The sequence below is a fragment of the Suricata suricatta genome, chromosome 12 (assembly GCF_006229205.1).
Source record: "Suricata suricatta isolate VVHF042 chromosome 12, meerkat_22Aug2017_6uvM2_HiC, whole genome shotgun sequence".
In the NCBI taxonomy this organism is placed as follows: Eukaryota; Metazoa; Chordata; class Mammalia; order Carnivora; family Herpestidae; genus Suricata; species Suricata suricatta.
In genome coordinates, this window is record NC_043711.1 from 85,138,756 (window position 1) to 85,142,899 (window position 4,144).

General features: G+C 47.7%; 1 protein-coding gene across 1 annotated transcript in view; it reads left to right on the forward strand.

The window, feature by feature from the left end:
- Positions 1-4,029: 4,029 nt before the first annotated feature.
- MANBAL (mannosidase beta like) overlaps positions 4,030-4,144 on the forward strand; it is a 23,292-nt gene continuing 23,177 nt past the window's right edge. The window contains exon 1 of the mRNA XM_029918858.1: positions 4,030-4,119. The gene's annotated coding sequence lies outside the window, so the exon portion shown is untranslated. The remainder of the gene's footprint in view (positions 4,120-4,144) is intronic.

A 4,144-nucleotide genomic window follows, 5' to 3' on the forward strand; every position in this document is an offset into this window, starting at 1 on the left:
CTCAGAGGGGAACACGTCCCTGGCCTTTCTGGCACATAGAAGCTGTCCAGATCACCTGAAGGAAAAAGGACCCCTGTTTCGGCCCCATGTCCTGGATTTGTCGGGATCTGCCACACTCAGCCTTCTTGGTTTCACACCTGAGTTGAACCTGAGGCAGAAGGAGGTGATGGGACACTGCAGAACTGGGCTCAGGCAGGAATGACCCAAGTGGCTACAATCCTGTCCCTGGAACCGCCTGCTCTGAACAAGGCCCCCAACTCTGGACTCACCACTGTCTCTGACTGACCCTTACGGCTGGAATTTCTGCCTCCAGATTTGGTCTGGAATGGGGGATTCTGACAGGTCATGAGTACATCCATGCTCTAGCAGGCATTGAGGTGAGGATGTGTTTACCCCATGCACCTGCCACAGTGGGAGAGAGGGCTGCCTCTTCCTGCTTCTAGAGGTTTGCACAAATGGGGGTTGGGCAGCCCAACTGACAAATTCCAGCTGTAGCCCCCCTCCCCCATCCACAAACTCTATGTTCTCTACTGTGACTCTACAGATGGGCCCCATCTCCCGGGCCCTGTTAGTCACTCAACAAACATTCACTTGTACCTCCAGGTACCAGGCAATGTACTGGGTACACTGGCAAAAGGAGTAAGCAGAGGAAACAGAACTTATACTCTAGTAGGGAAGAGGCTGATGATGAATAAACAAGGGAACAAGACAATCTCAAAATGAGGTAGTGCTATAAAGTAAATGGGAGGGGGCTGTGATAGACAGTAAGAGAGAACTACTTAGTTTCTGTTATCTATAACTCCAAAATTAGTGGCTTAAATACTCATTTGTTTAGCTCATGATTACGCATGTCAGGAATTTGGAACAGTCTGGACTGGGAGCTTTATTTCTGCTCCATGTGTTATCAGCTAAGGTATCTGGGGCTGGAGAATCCACCTCCAAGATGGTTTCTCTTTTGCCCAGAATTTCGTAGTGAAACCTTGAAATATATAAAGAAGTCAAAAGGATCATGCAGCAAACATTATATTTACCACCTAGGTCATACACTTAACATTCTACCATCTTTGTTTTATCTCCTATTATCCATCTCTTCACCTCTCCAAGATGGCTCTTCACCCCCCAACCTGGCGTCTGGTGCTCCTTGGAATCTCTTCCTTCCACATGGCTTGGACTTCTCACGGCTCACTGATCTCAGGCTAGTCACTAGCCTGTCTCCCAGGCCCAGTAAGTGCCATGCCTGAGACAGACATGGTCTCTTCCATAGTATGGTATTGGTCAAAGTAGTCACGGGCCAGAAGAGCCTGTGGGATGGGGAATACTGCTGGCACCATCTTTAAAAAAAACCATCGGCCAGAACAAGTGGTCAGGGAAGCCTTTTCTGAAAAAGTTATATTTGGGCTGAACCCTGAGGGATGAAAATGAGCCTGCCTTGTGAAAAGCCAGGAGAGGAGAGCATTCTGGGCAGAGACCGAAAAAAACAAGAGCTCAGAAGTAGAACAGCAAAGCTCGCACCTCGACTTTCCTTTTCCATATTCAATCCAGCCCATTATCTGGGTCCCACATTGAGCTGCTTCCTTCAGGAAGCCTTCTCAGATACCTCAGTCCCTGTGGATCCTTCCTTTTTCCCTGCAGCACCCATTTGGCTTGAACAGGCTGGCGGGTGTGCACTGGTTGTGGAGCCTTGGGAGTCGCTAACTTTTGCAGCCCTATGTCTCTTCACTTGCAAATGAGAATAATTACAACCGTCTCACAGGCTCGCTGGCCGGAGAATCTTGATATACGGAAAATGCTTGGCACTTAGTGAACATGGCATAAAGCGCGGCTAGAATTAATAATTATAAACCAGTTTACATTGGCGTGTGTTCATCTAGTTTAGCAATTATTTTCAGAGCAGAAACCATACCTTTCTCAACTGTTTCTTTCATGGGGCAAGCAGTATGCGGTGCCTAGATTATTATGGGTTGGAGCAAGCATGGCACAGAGCTCTTCACCATGCCATGGTGCTGATGGGGCCATGCAGGACGCAGGGATGAGCAAGACTCAGCTGGAGCCTTTTCCAGAAGCTTCCAGAGAACCAGGAAGTAGCCATGCCTCCAGCAGCCACGGTGGATATCTTTTACTTTTGGCTATGGTGTAGCAGGTTTCAAAGCACGAGCACATCCATTGGTTAGGGCTGCCATAAAAAGTACCACAAACTGGGTGGCTTAAACAATAGATACTTAATTTCTCACAGCTCTGGAGTCTAGGAATCTGAAATCGAAGCTGAGGGCTGGGAGGAAGAATCTGTTCCATTGCTTTTGCCTCGCTTTCAGTGTGTTGCTGGCAATCTTTGTCATTCCTTGGCTTGCACAAGCACTAGACTTTTAAGTATTTTTTTAAAAAATATTTATTTATTTTTGAAAGAGAGACTGAGTGCAAGCAGGGCTGGGACGGAGAGAGAGAGACACAGAAGTCAAAGCAGGCTCCAGGCTCTGAGCTCTCAGCACAGAGCCCGACGCGGGGCTCAAACTCACAAACCGCGAGACCATGACCTGAGCTGAAGAAAGTCAGACACTTAACTGACTGAACCACCCAGGTGCCCCGAAGCATGTCCTTTATCTATCTTCACACGACATGCTCCCTGTGTGTGCATCTGTGTCCAAATTTCCCCCTTGAATAAGGACACCAGTCATATTGGATTAGCGCCCACAGTAATCACCTCATTTTAACTTGATTACCTCTGTCAAGACCCTACTTCCATATATATTTGAGGTACTGGGGGTTGGGACTCCAACATATCTTTATTTTTGGTGGAGCCTGGGGTGGGGAACACATTTCAACACATAACACATCTCTGTTTCCTATGACCCTCCTCATCCACATACCACAGTGAGTCCCTTGAAGGGCAATCTTGTCCTACATATCTGTACCATTCACGCTTCAGCTTCTCCCCCTTCTTATGTTCCAAGCCTTTCAACCTCCTGCCATGCTCTTTCATTCCTCTCTTTGCCTGGAAAATTCCTACTCATTCCTCATTTCTTAGCTTCAATGTTACCTCCCCAGAGAGGCCTTCCCTGATCACCCTGTCTTGATTGTATCTTCCATGTTGTTTATTCTCTCGTGGTTTCCCCTTTTTCCCAACACATGTCCTGATTCATATACATTTCTCTGTGTGATTGATTAATGGAGGTGTCAGACATTAACTCCTCCTCTGTAAGCACAGTGAGGGTGGGAGCCCACCTACCTGCCACTGTCTTCCCAGTTCCATGGTTACATGATCCAGGGGAGAAACTTCATAAATATTTGTTGGATGGATAACCGAATGCTACAGTTTTGTATCCTCCATATCACCTCATAAGGTATGGAGTTAATGGATATTGACTGAATTTTCCTTATTTTTGTGTCCTCTAAGAGTGAGCTCCCTGAAGGTAAGATTAGGTCTCAATTTTTTTCTTCAAATGTTTTTTTATTTTTGAAAGAGAGAGAGGGCTCACAAAGAGAGAGGCAGACAGAGGATCTGAAGCAGGCCCTGAGATGATGGCAGAGAGATGGATGCAGGGCTCGAACCAATGAACCAGAGCTCATGGCCTGAGCTGAAGTCAGAAGCTCAACCCACTGAGCCACCCAGGTGCCCCAGATTAGATCTCCATTCTTCTGTGGATGTCCACCATCCAATCGCTTCTCTTTTGACAGTCTATGTACTTATTAGTTATCTATGCTGTATAACAAATTACTCTGAAACACAGGAGCTTAAAGCAGTAACATTTATTATTTCACAAGTTCACTGTATCTCCGGTAACCAGCACAGGGCATAGAGTACATGCTCGGCATTTTTTTTTGCTTTTTAGAAGTAGGTTCTATGTCCATCTTGTCTCCCCTCTGCATTGCAGGCTCCTAGCTCAGGATCTAGTATAGAGTTAAAGCGTCTATAGACAGCTATAAACATTTGCTGAAATGGGCTGAGGACCTCTGGACCCCGCTTCCCTAGGGTTCTCCCTTGGGGTCAAACACACAAAGAAGGGGACAAAGACCGGAACCCCAGCATAGCCGGCGGAGCGGAGCCCGCCGGTAACTCAACGCGTCACTTCCGGGTTCCGCCGCGGGGAGCCACTTCCGGGGGAGCGGCCGGCGGCGCGGGAGGTGAGTGCGGCGGCGCGGCGGCCGG